The sequence below is a fragment of the Harmonia axyridis genome, chromosome 7, assembly GCF_914767665.1.
Source record: "Harmonia axyridis chromosome 7, icHarAxyr1.1, whole genome shotgun sequence".
Classification (NCBI taxonomy): Eukaryota; Metazoa; Arthropoda; class Insecta; order Coleoptera; family Coccinellidae; genus Harmonia; species Harmonia axyridis.
Genome location: NC_059507.1, coordinates 33023011 through 33044209, shown reverse-complemented (window position 1 = coordinate 33044209; position 21199 = coordinate 33023011). Strand labels below are relative to the sequence as shown.

The following is a 21199-nucleotide window of genomic DNA, read 5'->3' as shown; positions in this document are numbered from 1 at the left end:
ACACGTAAAATACAGCACTGACTAACCTAGGAAATAATGAATTAGAACAGTCTTACTTGAAGATATAACTGAAAATTCTGGCTCAACCAAAAATTAATCGCCTTTTACACTAGTCCTAAGAACATATTACAATAGCAAAATTTGGAAAGACAATTGAGACACAATAAATTCCAATGAAGACAATCTTACGCTGCTGAGCTCTCAAGCACCTTACTTTTAAGAAACAATCACTTCGACTGATATATTCGATAGGTATCTACCCAAAAGTTGCCTGTCTTAATAGCATGTTTCGTGGAGGAAGTAACCTTGAAGGTTTTCTTTTTTTTATATTACATATTCAAATGAGAAAAAGATTTTAGGATGATATTCGAAATGAGGAAGAATGAAAACACATTTAAAAAAAAAACAGATTTGTGGAACTTCAATTTGTACTTGAAGTAGTTTTCGGAAATAAATGGTTTTGAAATTAATTTTTTTCTATGTTTAAGTACTTTGTTTTGAAATTTTCTTTCGCGTCAGCTTTGGAACCGTTTCATTTTACTTCAATCCAATAATATTAAACCTTTAAATTGATGGATCCGATTATACATAAAACTAGGAAGATTAATTAAAGCTTTTTGTTGTGAAAAATATTGTACACGTTACCCATAAATCTAACAAAACACGTTTGACATTTGATGATATATTTTCAAATTTTCAATAGATTGAAAGTTTTGAATTCGATTCAGTTTATGAATTGATTTCATTGGAGGGGATTATTCCAAATTAGGAACAGAAACACGATATTGAAACCAATTTACTACTGAATGTCATTAATCTCGTTTTTATTGTCGATCATTAAAAATGAAAAAATGGAAATTGAAAGGAGCAAATTTGGACCCTCCGGTCAATGAAATCAAGTCGAAATCTCGAGGCCAGCACAATAATTCAAAACCGTTGGTGTATCCAATCAAGAACACGGACCGACAAAATTAAATCTTATTAAATTTTCATACATTGAATATCAAGGTACCCCAACATTTCCGTCAAATTTGCAGAACTGAAACCTATATTTGCATCCACGATCGCAACACCTCTGATTACGAAAGGATGACATTTCAAACAAGATTGTATTTGGATAGGATTCAACCTAGACCCACAAACTCACCCACAGATTGGAATTATTTTGCAATTGATCGAGATCAATCTGTACATATTATACGAATCAAATCCGGTTCACAGGAACCACTAAATTATTGTAATTAAACTGATGGTTGATCAGAGGAATTCCAAAGTCGTTGTTGTTGCGCTCTGAAGGATCTCAGGGGAAGTGACAGGATGTTGGATAGAGATTGATGGTGGTAGGACCTTCGGGAATCCATATATTTTCTTCCTAAACACATGGAGGTCCGATTAAAGTATCTTATCATTCGATAGAAAGTCCAGTAAGAGGAGCAACAACGGGAAACATTTTTATGGAAATAGATGAGAATTTGAACAGATCGATATCGCCACTGCATTGTTCACTGCATAGCCCTCTATCACTCTATTCAGGTGGTAACAGGATCTTGGGAATGCTAATGATGATAATTCATCTCTAATGTTAGGCTCCTTTGGATCTAAATTTGAATTAATGCATGATCTATTTGAATTGTCCACGCATTCTCATCGAGTGATTTAAAGCATGTTTATAATGAAACCATTTCATTTATGAATAATAATAACTTGAATTTGAAAACTACACGAAGGCTGTGTTACGCCAACGTATGTTTGGGAATGAATTTATCATAGAAAAAATCAATAACATGATTCACTTGCTAGCAAAATAAACAAATTCGGTAGAAACTAACAGAAATAATTATTTATCAAGAGTAGATATGAGTTTTTTGTATACCAAAGTCTAATCTAGTACAATTTGTGAATATCACTGAAAAAGACACAAATGACTCTGAATTCGTAGCAATTTAAAATCGCATCAAGAAAAATCGCGGTTATATTACGCTATGCAATCAAGAGCATAGATTCTATTTATATTGCAATCAGTTCCCAAATTTGGCAGAATTGCCTTAGACGACAATTGATGAATGATAAAAATACAAACCACTCAAAAAAAAATAGAATTGAATCATCCTGAAACACAATACGAAATATATTCTTCCCAATCTTGAACAATTCGAATAAATATGCGCTGAATCAATTTCACTCAAAATACCATACAACATTCCGATCACATAATTTCATGAATGAAAGTGGAATGCTCTAGGACAGATGTCAAAAATTATCGGACCAAACTGAGAAGAGAGATGTGAAAACGCAGGAGAATGGTACCCAAAACCACAGAGATGGTGAAACGATCGTATGAAGTAATTGTTTTGTGAATAAATAGGCTGAAACCTTTGATCTTTGGATAATTGCACAATGCACTTCTTGCCCGTACAACTCGAATCTTGTAACACCACTTTTTATTTATTAATGCTACGTTTATGATCTCGCTGCACTGACTATTTTCATCTAACCATCCTGTACACAACAAAAGAACACTAGGATGTGCACAAGCGAAAAACTTGAAGTATAATAACTTTAAATGCTGTTGTTCTTTTAACCAGTATAGGCTCTTAAAGATGACAACACGCGGGGGTGGGGATGAAGTTTTCATTGAACGTTGATCGTTGAAGGCCTAGACCTATTAAGAGTATTCAAGCTAATATATCGTGATAGAGATCAATTTAATATTTTGCGATTATATTCGAAAATTATAAAATTTGGCAATTATCTCATTAGAATACTAGATTCCTAGATGTTGGGGTCATTTTTTTCATGCAATTATGCAACTGAGCAAATTCAGATATTCAAAATTGTCGATGGCTGATTGAGAAACACCAAATTTACGATCTCTAAGGAATCTTCGAAACAATTGATGGTTACCAATAAAACAAGTTATTTGAATAGAAATGAAGAAACTTCTACTGTCATCTCGTCAACCATCTGTTGATTTCAGGAATAGATTCTATGAATGAGTTTAATATCTTAGTATCATTTCAAATTTACAAAATTTATGCATAATTGGTGCAAAAACTTTGAAATCATCTCAATATCATAAAAAATTTTTGGTGTATCATCTCTAACTAACTTTGGAATCATTTAAAGAAAATAAATATAAATTACTTGAAATTTTTCACAGTTTACGTTCGTTTCAGAATGTAAAACCTAATCCAATAAAAAATATCAGACTGAAGGAGGTACGCCATTCAGAGCTTATCTTCAACTCCGAAATTCATTGTAGCATCTAATTGGATGAAAGTTGGTACAGAAATCAATTGCTATAAACAACATTGATCCTCCTAGTTCGAGAACAATATCCATTAATTGTTTGAGCAAAAGTAATGCAATCAAATGAAAGAGATTATAGGAGGATTGTGGTCACATGAAAAAACATGCTTATTAAAGATGGAAATAAATTGAGCCCTCATTGTTAACGGAGTCATGAATTTTTGAAAATTGTTTCTAATAATGGGACAAATGAATCCAAAATCGAATCATTCCTCCTAATATCCATAAATTTTTTTTATTTGATAACAATCATGTATGTTTTATCTGGCGTCAATAAAGGAAATAATCAAATAAACCATAGTGTATAATTTATAGAGTTTTATTGAGTAATGGTGCTATAAAAGCAGTGAAAAACTATGAAAACCCGAATAGATTTCGCGCAAATTTCTCAATGCACAATATTGAAAAAGAATTGGAAGAACTTTTTTTGGGGAGCATTTTCTGTATTGGACGTATTGGTATGAAACAACACGATTAAACAATAAAAGCCCTTCAAATAAAAACTGATGATTCTCTAAAAAATATGAAGATCATTTGTATTTGAAGATCAGTTTGTATTCGGAGAAATGAATTTAAAGTAACTACTTTATTTTCATGATTTTTTATTATTGGATTCATTTGACTGTCGAGTTTACCAAAGAACTAAGAAGGACTTTAATATTTTGTGCTTACTTATATTATTTCCACGAAATTTGGAATGAGTATTCAGGTTGACACATAAATGGTTCCACAGAAATGTCAGCTCTTTCTACTGTAAATTTCATATGCTTAAATTAAAACTTTTTGGGAGATGACGCAAGCCGAATATAATTTCTTGTGGAGGGTTGTTTTTTTAGGATGCATACTGGCATAGTGTTTTGCGTATACATTTTCATGTATTCATAATTTGTTCATTTTCATTCGAATTCAGAATTGAGTAATACTGAGCTATGAATATATGCACAGCTGCCAGTTGATAAATGATTTCAAAATTCAGCATCGACCATTTAAGACCGCTTCAGATGGCAATGCCCTATGAATATTCAAGACTCTGATTATTCTTGCCATTAAGAATTAAAACAAATTTCATTACTGTTTCAAGGAAGAAATGACTATGATGAAAATTAAGCGTAGATTACGTGAACTGTATCACTAAATAATACTTGAGTTATACTATACCAAGTGATACCGTAATTAGAAGTTAATTCGTGAAATGAAAATCTTACCCTTTGATTAAATAATTGTATTATATTGTATTGAATCGATAATTGAAATTTAAATTCTACTTGCTGGGTTATTCAATAAATTTGGTATTTGATTCTTTGACTATGAACTCAGGTCGATTCTCAAGCTAGGATAAAATCGATGCATACTTTCAAGGGACTATATACATGTTTACTTTTTGCCTTGACGTTGATTAGATACATTCGAAAGACATCACAATCTCAAAAGTGTAAAAATGAATTGCGTGAATTCATCCAAGCAAAAATGGTATGCATAGCAAGTACCTGAAGCTTTCCTTCTCGTTGCATGAGTTTTTATTTCATTTCATCTCAACTTTCCACTGGAAAGAAAATCATTCTGATGATCTTCAGTTTTCAGCAATATGTAATGCCTTCTGGATTAATATTTTTGAGTGTTCATATAGAACAACCCGTTCTATCTTTTCATCACAATGTTCCAAATTCGACTGGGCGTTTTGTAAAATACATATATCCGTTGAAAATGTTGCTTTTCTGTTCATTGCAAAACTGCATATTGGATTATTATATGACGAAAATGTGTATTTGGATGTTAAATGACACTTTCGAACTCAGTACGAAATTTAATTTTGACCGCGTGACCAGAATCATAGAAAATTCAAGAAGATATCGAAAGAAATTCAAATTTCTCTGATCACAGAGGCAACGAAGTTACGATTTTGAGTATTAATATTTTTCTCATAGCATCTTCCCTCCACAAGATATTCACCTCAAATTTGACATAGATATTTCAATTTGTAGTTTTCATCTTGTGATATGCCTATTTTGAGTGCAAATTCAGGGTTTCCTGGGAAGAATGCGACAAACGAATACCATGAATTAGTCATCAAGGAAGACCTGTATCAAGAGGTTTCAATCGCCTGAGTGCCTTCGTTTAGGATATACAGGGTGATGTTCATCTTATGAGTGAAATTTCACTGTTGAATAACTCTTTAACTAATCGACCGAATAATTTCAAATCTTGAAGTTTTGTCACCCTTGCCTATCGCCTTCCTTCACTATTTCTGAATTCGAGTAAATCAGATCCGGACTAGGAAAATTTCAGACTTTTCCTATTTTCGTGAATATTGGGTCACCCTGTACGTGAACATTATGATTTTTTTCCGTTTTCGGAACCACAAAGAATCAATTCATTATAAAAATTCTGAATCTCGGCTTGGCACAGTCATACAGGGTGATCAATAAACATTCCCTCATGAGTGAAATTTTTTTAGTTCAATAACTCTTCAAGAAATCCACCGAATAATTTCAATTTTTGAAGTTTTGTCTCCCTTTACTATCGCCTTCCTTCAATATTTCTGAAATCGAGTAAACCAGATCTGGACTAGGAAAATTTAAGACCTTTTCTATTTTCTTGAATATTGTATAACCCTGTATGTTGATATCATGATTTTTTTTCGTTTTCGTAATAACAAAGAATTAATTGATAATAATAATTTCAAATCTCTGCTTGGCGCCATTATTCAGTGTGATCAATAAACATTTCTTCTTGAAAGAAATTTCATAGTTCAAGATATTTTGAATTTATCGGTAGAATTATCTCGAAAATTGAAGTTTCACCCTTCACGAATGTCTCACCTAAATTTTCCTCAAATAATTTAGGAAAACTTTCAATCAACAAGCTGGATAAAGAACAAAAACAGCAAATTAATTGAAAATATTTGATCTTGAAAACAATTAAACATAAATAAAATATTTTCAGTTCAGCAGGTATTGTTCAAAATGATATTCCTCCATTTTAATGCATTTTTGAGCACGTTGAAATGATATAGTTGTTTCACAGATTTTGCTATCTTATTCGGTTGAATAGGTTGTATTTCTTTCATGAGGGAATGTTTATTGGTCACCCTGTATGACAGTGGCAAGCTGAGTTTTAGAATGTTGATTATGAATTAATTCGTTGTGGTTACGAAAACGAAATTATGATATTGACGTACAGAGTGATCCAATATTCAAGAAAATAGAAAAAGTCTAACATTTTGTTAGTCCAGATCTGATTTATTCGATTTCAGAAATATTGAAGGAAGGCGATAGGAAAGGGTGACAAAACTTCAAAATTTGAAATTATTCGGTCGATTAATTAAAGAGTTATTGAACTGTAAAATTTCACTCATAAGATGAACATCACCCTGTATATCCCCAACGAAGGCACTCAGGCGATTGCAACCTCTTGATACGGGTCCCCCATGATGACTTCAATTCATGGTATTCGTTTGTCGCATTCGTCCCGGGACACCCTGTATAGTGTCATAATCATTTTGAAGATGATTAAATCTACCAAATTCCTACACCGCCCTAACTTTAACCTAAATTTAAAAAATATAAAGTTAAAAATAGCTTTCATCATTGACGCAGTAGGTACCCTTCTAATAAAAGAATTTCCAAAACCCGAAATTCAGCTGTATGCACTACTTTTATTGGCGGCAAATTGGTTATTTGACTGAACTTCTCGGACCAGCAAATGAAGAAATTGGCAGTGATACTGCGTGGGTTTCAACCCCAAATCGTGAAATCAGTAAAATTGGCTGGGAGTTCAATTAGAAAATGTTACGGTCGGCTGAAGTGGCGCAAAATGGCGCTGGGATTAGATAGATAGAGCAGAATTATGCTATTTCAGTGGAATTGGACGTGAAACAAACGGCAAAGTTATGATAGGTCCCAAGTGAACATGGGATATTGTCTGTTATTCGACAGATAAATTTTCACAATGATACAGTTGGATTAAAAATTCACTCAAAAATTAGATCATTCGACAAAAACAATGTAAACGCTACACCACGGCCTATGATTTCCTTTTTGGTCATCAAATATCTCAATCGGAAAAGAGATTTCATCAGGTTGATAAAGGGTGTTTTTTTTTAGAGCTATAGAACTTTAAATTGCAATAAAACAACGATGGATTATTCGATTGACATGAATTTCATTTATCCGCAAGATAATCTTGTGGCATTACTTTTAAATATGATTTCTGGCATTTGACCGCCACGGCTGGCTTGGATTTAGTCCAATCTGGACGTCCAATTTTCCATGACTTTTTCCAACATTTGTGGCCGTATATCGGTAATCACACGGCGAATGTTGTCTTCCAAATGGTCAAGGGTTTGTGGTTTATCCGCATAGACCAATTACTTTACATAGCCCCACAGAAAGTAGTCTAGCTGTATTGAATCACAAGATCTTGGAGGCCAATTCACAGGTCCAAAACGTGAAATTAGGCGGTCACCAAACATGTCTTTCAATAAATCGATTGTGGCACGAGCTGTGTGACAGGTTGCGCTGTCTTGTTGGAACCACAGCTCCTGGACATCATGGTTGTTCAATTCAGGAATGAAAAAGTTAGTAATCATGGCTCTATACCGATCACTATTGACTGTAACGTTCTGGCCATCATCGTTTTTGAAGAATTACGGACCAATGATTCCACCAGCCCATAAAGCGCACCAAACAGTCAGTTTTTCTGGATGTAACGGTGTTTCGACATACACTTGAGGTTTAGCTTCACTCCAAATGCGGCAGTTTTGTTTGTTGACGTAGCCATTCAACCAGAAGTGCGCTTCATCGCTAAACAAAATTCGCTTATGAAAATCGGGAACAACGGCAATCTAATTTTGGGCCCATTTGCACTATTTGCAAGCGTTGTTCAGACGTGCGTCTATTTATGATGAATTGCCAAACCAAACTGAGATCACTTGACAGCTGTTGAATCGATCGCCATTTTGAACAGACATTCCAACTTAAAGTTATATACCTCGAAAAAAAACACCCGTTACAATGTGAATGTTACACTACGGCCTATGATTACTTTTTGATCATGAAATATCTCAATCGGAAAAGAGATTTCATCAGGTTGATATTAAAAACAGAGCTACAATATCCTTTTCATGAAATTTTCTAAGACTAATTCGCATATTTGCAGCTGAAGGCCCTTGATAACTACACGAATTCAATCTTTAAGGTTTTAAATCGATTGTGGAGTATTTAACCATTGTTGTAGTGAATTTTAACAATTTCAATGCAAGATTGAAACGCGTATTGTTCCATTCTTAGTATTAGCGTACGTTTTACTTGTCAAATGTCTAAAATGGCAGCTTCAAAAGTTTCAGCCGCCTAAGTAGCGGGCTATTCAAAATTAAACCTCTTATTATTGGAAAACCCTTTAGGTCTAGAGGAGGTATTGTAATGCCTCTATCCTCATCAACTATTCGGCATCAACTTTCGAATGATTTTTTACATGAAGATATTAGAGTAGACAATGATTCATTATTATTTATCCATATAAAGAGAAAATTCCAAGCCCTTTGATAAACTTATATTTTGAATAAATGGTAGCAACAAAGTTTCTAGTTAGGGAGGATTATTTTCGAAGTTCTATAAAAAGCTTTTAATTATTAGAAATAATACCTGACCGTCATATCGAATTCAGTGTCTGTATAAAGGTAACTAGTGAAGGTAATTATATGTTATGTTGAGAAAGAGAAAGATGTCTAGGAGTGATGTCTAAAAATCATAAATCTGATTCGATTGTGACGAGATATGCAACCATTGATACACGTTATTTCGAACCGTGAATATGGCCAGAAAATAAATTCAGGCTGCACAAATTCCATGCTCTCTTGAGTTGTCAGATAGATATGCAACACCTAAAACGCAGAATTCTCAAAATTCAACAATGTTCTTCAAGAACATATCGTTGTTTGAGGAGTACTAAATATTTTCCCCATTAAAGTTCACATAGAGCATTCAAGAATAGAAGATCAAATTAATCTAGCATTTCTTTGATAAATGAGTTCCTTGTCATATCATTAGTAACAACAATCAATTATTTAATCCATTTTATTCCATCAGGTGCAATGAAATGAAGCAATCAATTCAAACCAAGTGATTTGATTATGACAGTATTATCCTATACAATATATTTATTTGACTGAAACATGACAGGTACAAGTAATGTATGAGTTCTAGGCATACGAGTTTTAGGTAAGTACATATATCAAAAACTTCAAGAAACAAACAAGAAATCAATAGATGCATTTCCTGTGCCAAGTATATATCTAGCAGTGAAAAGCTTGAATCGTTAATTGACATGAATATCTAGCTTAAGTTATTTTATGGATAGAAATTAATTTTGTATTTAATTTTTTTAACAATATAGGTATTATTCAAGTGATTCTTGGATAACTTCACTTTTTAAAGATATGATCAGTACTAAAAGGATGCAAAAACGAATTATTCACACTAGTGATATACGCTCACGAATATAGCGACAAAAAATAATAATTTACGTAACAAGTCCGGAAAATAGGGTTTTTTTGGACGAATAGACAAAATTCCAGTACGAGCGTAAGCGAGTCCTGGAAGTCTGTGAGTCCAAAAAAACCATTTTCGGGCGTGTTGCGTACAATATTTTTTCGGAAACCATGTAAAATAACACTATCGTTGCTGCTTTCCATATTTTATTGCGATTGCGATCAAAAAACATGCAAATTTTTGACAACTAATTTCATATGAACTGTCAGCCGTTATCTCGGTTGCTATGGATTCTATGATTCTTTTCCGGCCTAGTCCGGGAAGTACGTACTTTCCGGACTAGGCCGGGAAATGCTACTTTCTCAGAGAAAAAGCGTCCGGGAAGTGAGCACTTCTCGGACGGTTGCCGAAAAATAATATTTCCGTAATAAAAATTCGATCGAGTTGAGATTTTGGACAATGAAATCAAATAAAATTTTTGAAATAATACTTTGAAGCTTCTTGCAATGATAGCGTCGTCATAACCATATAAAATTCAAGCAGAATATCTAAAAAAAATGAGGAAATCACTCATATGAAATCAGGTGCTTTTGAGCACTCATTCAGGCACCAACTGTTCTGTGGTCACTAAGGGAATATGTGACTCATGTATGAACGAGCTTTGGACTTTACTTCAGAGCTTTCCTGATTTTTTATGATTTGCAATGTTCTATGAGAAAATAGCAAACTTATTACACTGTATTAATTTGCAACTTTTGTTTTTGAATTCTGTCAAAGGAATGTGAAAAATAAAGCAATTGTACAACAAAATGTGTTAAGCTATTTATAGTGTTTTCGACATAATAGTATTTCTCATGAACAAAGGACATATTATTCAAATGCCTAGGTATTAACTCAATATATTTCTGGGAAGCAGAAAGCTGAATAATGAGTGTCTAATTTTTGACAATCAATCTAGCTTGATAGAATGGATATAATCTAGTTGATGACTACAAAACCATTAATTAGTCTGATACGCTACCCCATATTTTGATTAACAAACTGATATGTATATAATATGTATAGTGATTAATCAGCATCCTCTGGATAATCCTCTTGTATAGGTATTCAATATTGAAATGCAGGAAATAATGCATAAATTGTTTCGATATCCCGCAGCTTTCCAACTGTTTGGTTGTAATGCTTTGATAGTCTCCGTAACAAGAGCAATTGTGATATTATCTTCATTATCCACAGGACAAAATGATTATGTTATAGATGTTATCCTCCATTTCTTTCTAAGAATATAGTTTCCTTTGGATTGCAGTTCGATGATTATACGTCGAAGAGAAGCGCCTGAATGAACGAGCGCCCAAAGCTCCTGATTTCACGTCAGTTCTTTTTTCTCATTTTGTTTTCATCTTCATCTTTTCTGTTTTATAATTCCAATGGCGCAGTCAACACGAAAGCTCAAAATTATTATTTTTATTTACTTGAAACATTCAAAATCCAAATTATCAGATTACATTACAATTCTGCAATTTTTTTTTCTTTGGTTTTGATGACTCTATCAACGCGAAATTTTGTAGGAAGGTTTATATGGATATTCCATATACAGGGTGTTCCAGATTTAAGTTCAATAACTTCGGCGTCAGATGGAACAACTTTTCATGAAAAAAGTTCATATGTTCATATGAACTTTTTTTATGTAAATGATTGTTTTATCCGACACCAAAGTTATTGAACTAAATTCTGGACCACCCTGTATTATATATACGCAAAAACTCCATCATAACACGACACAGTAAAATGACAATTTTTATGATGTGATCAGAATCATAGAAAGTATAGTATGATTTGATATGATGTGAAATAACAATTCGAGCTCTGAACCAAATTTCAAGTTGATCACATCATCAGAACCATAGAAAATTTATATATAGGGTGTTCCTAAATTGGAGTTACAAAGGAAAATGAGAGATTCCTTGAGTAATTTTAAGAAAAAAATATCCCCCTGCATTAAAAATTAGCATGTCACATGATGAACTTTGAATTTGAAAATCTTCGCCAAATTTAAGTTGAAAATCTTTTGAAGAGAAGGAGATCTGAGAAGAAAATTTGAGAAAAAAATTAAAGTTTTACACACTATATCTATATCTCGAGAACAAAGCGTTTGCGAGTCTATGTTTATAGGATTTTTTTTCTTAAAGTGATCCGAGGAATCTGTCATTTTGATTTGTACCTCCAATTTAGAAACACCCTTAATAGGATTCCAATTCGTTCAAAATTTTGCTTTCAAGCGATCGATTATTCCTACACCAATAAGGCCCTTTGGAGATCACATAAATATGCATAGGTAAATATGTGAGCTCCAAGGGTATGAGCGCTTAAAAACGGATTCTAGGTCAGTGCACTGATATCATTTTGTCGTTTCTTCATACATTAATAACAATTTGACAGAATACATCTAAGGATTTATTCCAACAAAAGTCTTACCAATCAATGTAATGACTGGCTTTTATCTAATAAAATTTTCAATGTACGTTCTGAAACCGAGCAGAAAGGAAAAATAAACGGCTATTTCGTATTTTCAACCTGTCAATCAGTTGGTATAATCAAAAAACCTATCAATAATAACACAAATTTCCACCAGAGCGTACAACTTGAATTGAATTCAGTGGTTCATACTCTGAATTTTCATTGATTAACACGAACAATGGTTATGAATGTGTTATGAGAATTTCAAGAGGAGATAATACCTTGAACGTGATCTGGATTTAATATTCGAATGTCAGTCATTTAAATAATGATTCCTCCAAATTTCGAAACAATTTGTTGTCATTATGATGATTTTTAAGGAGATTCAATGAATATAGTGAGGATTTGAAATCGTTGCTGGACACTAGATCCTTCTAGTGTCCAGGACGTTCTTGAAACTAAATTATATTTGTTTTGAGGATTTTGAAGGTGTGTAATTAGAACTTGAATGCACCTTTGAATGGTGATTTGTGGAATCTAAAACGAAGAGGAAAATGTGGAATCTAAAACGAAATGAAAAAAATTGAAAGCAATTGATTTTTGAAATTGCTAGTGATATTAGGTACACTGAAAAGAATAGTTTGGGTATTTTCCAACATATCGGCAGTAATCAGTGATATGTCAAGGTAATGATTTGTATAGTCCAATGGATTCGTCGCGAATTTTTTAAATTGTAAATTCTTTTATTCAGTACCCAGCTCTGTTTTGACTTTTGAGAGCTATCTTCTCGTGTATGTTTTCTTCTAAGCATATCAACCCTTTAAGAATTGCCAGATTAACTTTTTGTACTTGTTTAATAATGTTTACCAATCGATTAAATAGGCATTTTATTATTTCTTTACAGAGGGTATAATGCTACTGCCTTCCGGAATAAGTTTAATTTCAATTAATTCAGTTCTTGCCGACCTTTTTAGAGATACAAAAGGCTTTTTCCATTATTTTCCGAATGGTTCTGCTTCGAATATAAATAACAAATGAACTACAATGCATAGGACACCAAGACAACATTATATCAATCGATTCAATTTAACGAAAAGAAATTCAGTTCGATGAAAATGTACTGTAGCTTTTTTTTGAAACAGGAGATTTTAATCATTCAAAAATAAATTTCACGAATTCGGTGAAAGAAATACTTCTAATAAACAATTCGATGTTCAAGCTTTCACTTCCTTCTTTCATTTTTGGGATAAACATATTCGATACTCCAAGATACAGTGTGACATAATACCTACAGATATTTCGTTTGAAGAAATACCACATTTATAGAGTGAATTGATTAGTTGTCATTGAATATGCGAAATTAATTAAATATTATTCAACTAAGCTAATTCGAAAGGCCACTGATTGGCCTAATCACCTAGTTAACAACACTTATTAATAATAATTAACGATATGCGGTCAATATATTGCGTAAATTTATCAAAAAAGCTCACAATGAAAAGTAGCATTCTACAATACGAGGGACTGAATTAACACTTAGACCAACACACTTTTGATCAAGAAGCCCGATACCTCGGAATGTACCGAGTAAAAGTAAAAGTGGATCGTCAACCGAAATTTCACTTGACCGGTTTGGTATAGCGTACTCTTGGTTCTAGCAGCTTTGAGGTTATGTCCGATAAGCGTCACTTTAATTTATGGCTCATCGATGCAACGAAGCTACAGGAAAAAGGAAGAAAATCCACTTACGTCTTAAAAAAAATATCTTAACAAATGCACTCGCTTCGAACACGACGAAAGGACTGAAGATCGAAGTAGCATGAGAGATTTCTAATAGAATTCGACGGTTTCTCCCACTTCGACGGAACCCACCACCAAGTCCGATGGAGTTAACAAGAAGTGAAATGGTTCAGTTGACGTATCCATGGCATATCCTTCCAAGATTGGTCTCTTTGGGTTATTTACATTGTAATTATGGCATAATTTCAACCATGTCCGGTTATCTTTTTTATGATCCTTTTCCATATGTAATAGTTTTTTTTGCCGAAGTGAAAAGTTCGGGATTTCAATGATCATAGAAGAATTCGGGCAGTGAAAAAAGATTTTTTTCTTGTTATGATTTCCATCAATTTCACTTTGCGATTATAAAGAAGAAAAGATTTTTTTCTGCTATTTCATAATATGTATGTATTCAAATTCATATTTGAGGCAATAGACAGCGGTTGTCATTTTTATAACTAGCGAAAATATGACAGATTTTGAGTAACGCTCAATATAAGGATAAGGACAAATTGACAGGACCTCCTTGGACTATGCTTAAATTATATATAGGGTGTTTTTTTTGAGGTATATAAATTAAAGTTTGCATTACTGTTCAAGATGGCGACCGATTCAACAGCTGTTAAATGATTTATTCTCAGTTTGGTTTGACAATTCATCATGAATAGACTCACGCCTGAACAACCCTTGCAAATAGTGCAGTTTTATTTCGAAAATAATGGTTCTGTGCGGAATACGTATCGCGCACTACGTCCATTTTATTTTGTTTAGCTATGAAGTGCACTTCTGGTTGAATGGCTACGTCAACAAACAAAACTGCCGCATTTGGAGTGAAGCTAATCCTCAAGTGTATGTCGAAACATAGTTACATCCAGAAAAACTGACTGTTTGGTGCGCTTTATGGGCTGGTGGAATCATTGGTCCGTACTTTCCTCAAAAACGATGATGGCCAGAACGTTACAGTCAATGGTGATCGGTATAGAGCCATGATTACTAACTTTTTCATTCCTGAATTGAACAACCATGATGTCCAGGAGCTGTGGTTCCAACAAGACGGCGCAACATGTCACACAGCTCGTGCCACAATCGGTTTATTGAAATACACGTTTGGTGACCGACTAATTTCACGTTTTGGACCTGTGAAGTGGCCTCCAAGATCTTGTGATTTAACACCGCTAGACTACTTTCTGTGGGGCTATGTAAAGTCATTGGTCTATGCGAATAAGCCACAAACCCTTGACCATTTGGAAGACATCATTCGCCGTGTTATTGCCGATATACGGCCACAAATGTTGGAAAAAGTCATCGAAAATTGGACGTCCAGATTGGAATACATCCGAGCCAGCCGTGGCGGTCATATGCCAGAAATTATATTTAAAATGTAATGCCACAAGATTATCTTGCGGATAAATAAAATTCGAACCAATCGAATAACCCATCGTTGTTTTATTGCAATTTAAAGTTCTATAGCTCTAAAAAAAACACCCTGTATATTTCCAGCAAAAACGAAAAAAAAGAAATTTTACTCTGAAAACCGCTGCAATATAGAAGGAACATTCAAAAATAATCACACGTTTGTAATACATGTAAGAGGTCATTTCTCGGAAATTTTTGAGAGAATCCCACATTCAACTCTCCATGAATGTCTCAAGCCTAACTAATAATCACCGTAGATATAAAATTTTCAGCGTTTCTTTCAGCTATACAAAATTATGTCATACGTATTAGTATACTTCCTTCAATATTTTTATTCGTTGTGAATCCCAATATGCACTTCAAATTATGATCTGACAAAGGCCGCAGCAAAATATTTAATGATAATAAAGGTGTTTATTTTAAGCTCTAACTTTGCAATTGAGGACCAAACGAATTTCGACCATTCTGGGAAACTCATACCCTGCTCCTCTGAATTGGCTGTCACAATAGTATTTTCCTCATTTTAGGCACTCACATCTGCAATTCCCTTGTAGCGTCAAAGAAAGAGATATTTCAGTTGCTATTTCAGGAAATGAGAGTAGGTCCTATCTGTTCATTTTTTGTTCTAGCGTCGGAATATCGAATTTTTGTCGTCATCTTTGTCATTTCTATGTGAAGCTGAGGATAAGTCTGGCGTTGATGTTTTTCAATAGATATTGCTTCGGTTTTCTAGAGTTTCATATTCATAAAGGTGTATTTTTGGGTTTAATGTTCGATTGTCTTCCATTTTCGAATTTATTGTGTTCAGACCAAGTCTGTTTGAAGCTTGATGTAAAATGACAACCATGAAAAATTTAGATAGTATTGAAAGAGAACCGATTTGATATTTTAGGAGAATATGTAATGATTTCAAGTTATGCATAAAATTTCATTTTTATAGTCAATAGAACCATAGAGAATCAAAGAAAACATTGAAAAAATCCCAATACCTTCGTATCATTACATACGACAAGGTTAAATTTCTGAATGTATGTATAAAATAACTACAAGAATGTTCATACCAAATTTCAAGATAATTCTATCATCAGAACCTCTCAGTGATGTACCCATAGCTGTTAAGTTTTGACATTTGGGATCAATCAATCTGGCACACAATAATACTGAGTTATCCATGTCCGGATTTCACAGCCCTGTTTTATTAACATATGTTGAACAGAATTGTCATCCGGAGCGTCATATGTTTAGTTGAAGGTTAGCTATTTACTGCTGAAAGTGTGAAAATAGTGAAAACTCGTCACAAAAACAATGCATTACAGCAAATTATGGTCGATATAATCGTCCATCTGAGATTACAGTTGGTGAGACAGTGAAAAAACTCAAAGCGACTGGATCCGTTACTGGCCATCTGTTACTTAAGGCACATGCATCATAGAAATGCATTCTCGACTGAAAATATTGCGGCTGTAAATGGATATGTTGAAGAAGAACCAAATTTATTCCTTACTCGGCGCGCATAACATTTGGGCCTCTTTTACGACACGCTATGGCTAGGGTTCAGTTGACACACAGTTGAACTAAAGCTAGCTGACCATGGAATGTGTAGAACATATGCGGATTGGGTGCTTGAACAACAATGTTTGGATCGAATATTCTTCAGCGTTGAAGCACATTTTACTCGGTGCCTACCTAAATTATAAGGTTTCCTAATTTGAAGCAAGTTTTCATCCCAATGGCAATATAAAGCTACACTTGTTTCAGATAGTCCAATTATAATAATTCACAAGATTATTACATTTCACGGATATCTGAAATAAATGTAGCTTAATATTGCCATTACTGGGGTGAAAACTTGATTTTAATTAGGAAACCTTACATTACAAATGTAGATAAAGTCATAGACATTGTCGAATCCGTCTATCATGTGAGCAGCGTTTCGATTATCCAAGATCCAAGATCTAAAGATTGTACAAAAGACCATTTGGAACCATCTATATAACGCTGGTCTCAAGAAGAAGCTCGATATATGGGTAAAGTTTATACAAAGTCACTTGAACTAGTCCAAAAGTCGCTTGGCCAGATGCCCCTTTGAAGTGGATACCGCGATCCGCTAAAAACCGGGGTTTATTTGGAAATATTGTTAGGCAATAAATTCACTAGCCTCAAGATAATTTCTGGGAACTTGGAAAACCCTTGTATAATCGAAATATGCTGGCTTCCTCCAAATGACTTTGGTTAAACTATACCACACGAGTTAACGCAAAAAACCGTCATGGGCCGAATTTCCATCTGTGAATCGCAACAAAATCGACCATTTTAGAGGCGTTTGGTGACTGGTGATGAAAAATTTATCACTTACGACAACCTCAAGCGAAAACGGTCGTGGTCGAAACGCGTTGAGCCGACGAAAACGGTGGTCAAGCTAGGATTGACGACCAGGAAGGTTTTGCTGAGTGTTTGTTGGGATTGGTAACGAATTATTTACTACGAGCTGCTTCCCTTCGGCATAACTCTTAACTCAGAACTGTACTGTTACAAATTGGACCGTCTGAAGGAAGCAATCGCCCAGAAGCGGCTATCTCTGGCCAATAGGAGAGGAATTGTGTTCCATCAGCACAACGCCGGGTTTGACACCAAGTGATTACCATCTGTTCCTGTCGCTTTTACAGAGGCTTGTGAAAATCGACTGTCTCAATAGACTAGTTTAGTGATGTTGATAATACTATATTTGACACGATAGAATTAAAATACAGAGCAAAACTGAAAAAAAATTGAAAATCCATCAATAAATGACTGAGAAATAGATTTATTTTAGCGCGAACCTCTTTGGTCTGTGACGTCACGCCACTTGCCTGTGATCGCTACACCATAAATTTCATTTAAATACTTAGCCGCGCCAAGGCTCTCGCGCCGTTTGTAGTTGTACAGTGTAGTTTTAACTCGAGTTTTGTTTTTATGTCACCATAATGAAAGAATGCTTCGTGAAAGGACAAAGTGACAATTTGCCTAAAATAGATATATTCGCAGTCATGGAGTTTTTTTCTTCAAATCCATCTTATGTCAGTGCTGAAATAAAAGGAGTTAAACCTTTCAAGTAAGTATCTACTTTTGAGTTTGCTTCATCATGGTTCAACTTATAACGATGATTTATTCAAAAAAAGTTTTATAAACAGTTTGCAGTTGAGTACTGGTTGTTGAAGTCTATCAATGGCAAAACATATTTATGTGAGGAGTAAAAAGTAAAAAGAAAAAAAAGTAATTTATATGTATGTATATAGTAAGTTATTTCAGCCATTGTGTAACGAACAAAACACGACACGAATGGCACAAGTGATTGTACACCAATGAATTCGTAAGCACTCTGCGAATACCAGTCGTCTCGTGTGTGACGTCACGCCACTTACACGTACTATGAAATTATTCTTCCAAGCGCAACTTCAAAGTCCCATAACTTTTTCATTTCTAGAGATATTTCAATGGTTTTTCCACATTTTTGTTTCATTTTACTTAAATTTTTAGAATTAATCCTTAACAAAAAAATGAAAACTAGTCCATTGTTTGCCAATGGTGACGAGGGCTTCTATGAGAGAGGCATAATGACATTACCTTCATTAACTTATCGAACAAAAGGGCGCATATTTGACCTGAATCGAATCACTCCAACTATCATAATTAAAGCTTTGTTTTCATGCAAAAACAATGGATTTTTTTGCTACACCTTCTATATGAATATAGAATGCTACGGATTATATCGACCAGTTAATTATTAGTCTCTCCATTGAAGCCCCTTAGAGCATTGATTCCATCATCAACTAGGGATCCGAATTGGATTAATGATTCATTAGTTTTCGAATCAGGCCGTTTTCCCATCAGCTTCTGCCCATCCGACATAACTTGTCCTAATCCTATCTGATCCACTTTCTGCTATATTATCGGTTAACCGGCTTGATTTAACTTGTCTTCATGCAAGTTGGAATCGGGCAGGATCGTGCTTTATCTCATTTATACTACTGAATGTGCTATGCAAGGAATGAAATAACCACCTTAATTGCTTGTCCATGTCTTGAACGTCTCGATGAATGTATTCATTTTTTTTAATCAGTTCGTGTTGTGTAGGCTGGGTCTGATTGTGCAGGGTTTCCGAAATTTGGTGCTCACTGAAAGCATCTCGAGAAATAAAAGACTTTTCAGATTCTTTAGAGATCATGAACGTGCACAACTAAAATTCATCAAAACTAAAGATTTTTAAATTACATCCTATATTTTTGACTATTCGAGTCTATTTTCTACGTATACAAAAAGGGGGATACTTATAAAGGGTGTTTTTTTTAGAGCTATAGAACTTTAGATTGCAATAAAACAACGATGGATTATTCAATTGACATGAATTTCATTTATTCGCAAGATAATCTTGTGGCATTACATTTCAAATATGATTTCTGGCATATGACCGCCACGGTTGGCTCGGATGTAGTCCAATCTGGACGTCCAATTTCCGATGACTTTTTCCAACATTTGTGGCCGTATATCGGCAATAACACGGCGAATGTTGTCTTCCAAATGGTCAAGGGTTTGTGGCTTATCCGCATAGACCAATGACTTTACATAGCCCCACAGAATAGTCTAGCGGTGTTAAATCACAAGATCTTCGAGGCCAATTCACAGGTCCAAAACGTGAAATAAGGCGGTCACCAAACGTGTCTTTCAATAAATCGATTGTGGCACGAGATGTGTGACATGTTGCGCCGTCTTGTTGGAACCACAGCTCCTGGACATCATGGTTGTTCAATTCAGGAATGAAAAAGTTAGTAATCATGGCTCTATACCGATCACCATTGACTGTAACGTTCTGGCCATCATCGTTTTTGAAGAAGTACGGACCAATAATTCCACCAGCCCATAAAGCGCACCAAACAGTCATTTTTCTGGATGTTACGGTGTTTCGACATACACTTGAGGATTAGCTTCACTCCAAATGCGGCAGTTTTGTTTGTTGACGTAGCCATTCAACCAGAAGTGCGCTTCATCGCTAATGGACGTAGTGCGCGATACGTATTCCGCACAAAACCATTATTTTCGAAATAAAATTGTACCATTTGCAAGCGTTGTTCAAGCGTGAGTCTATTTATGATGAATTGCCAAACTAAACTGAGAATAAATCACTTGACAGCTGTAGAATCGGTCGCCATGTTGAATAGTAATGCCAACTTAAAGTTATGTACCTCGAAAAAAAACACCCTATACAAACCCTATACCTTAAATAAAACTTTAAAAGTTATGGGGGAAAACATGAACGAAGGAACAACCAAAATTGATTAATTACAATTCAAGAAATGTCAAATTTAGTTATCGAAATATCGACTTTCTGTTTCTTTATACGTTTTCCAGAAGTCACAGACTACTCCACTCAGAACTTGTGGTTTGTACTTCATGCTTTTCCTCTATAACTCTTAAAATTTTCATTTCAGGTATTGGATTTGCTTGAGTAACCTCCCCTCTCTTTCTAAGTAGAATTGATCTTAAGAATGCAAAATATAGTTTTGTTGAGTTTATACCCAAGTTATGGCATATTACTGAAATTGTCATCAAACAAGCTATCTTATGATGGAGTAATTTACTGGGTTGGCCATTTCAAGCAAATTGTAGTATAACCAGGAATTGTAGAGGTCTGAAATTATTTTGGAAAGAAAGATCATTATCTCAAACCCCAATATGCAAATTTTCAGCACCAAATTACATTTAGAAGCCGATTT

General features: G+C 34.3%; 1 protein-coding gene across 6 annotated transcripts in view; it reads right to left on the bottom strand.

Annotated features, from left to right (window-relative positions):
* Positions 1 to 14129, bottom strand: part of LOC123684918 — a 35474-nt gene extending 21345 nt beyond the window's left edge. For 2 of the 6 annotated variants that reach the window (XM_045624429.1, XM_045624436.1), the window contains exon 1: positions 14004 to 14129. The gene's annotated coding sequence lies outside the window, so the exon portion shown is untranslated. Of the gene's footprint in view, positions 1 to 26; positions 166 to 189; positions 213 to 2373; positions 2557 to 14003 lie in introns of those variants that run through there. The other 4 variants (XM_045624430.1, XM_045624434.1, XM_045624433.1 and 1 more) reach the window with 4 other exon arrangements.
* Positions 14130 to 21199: the final 7070 nt, after the last annotated feature.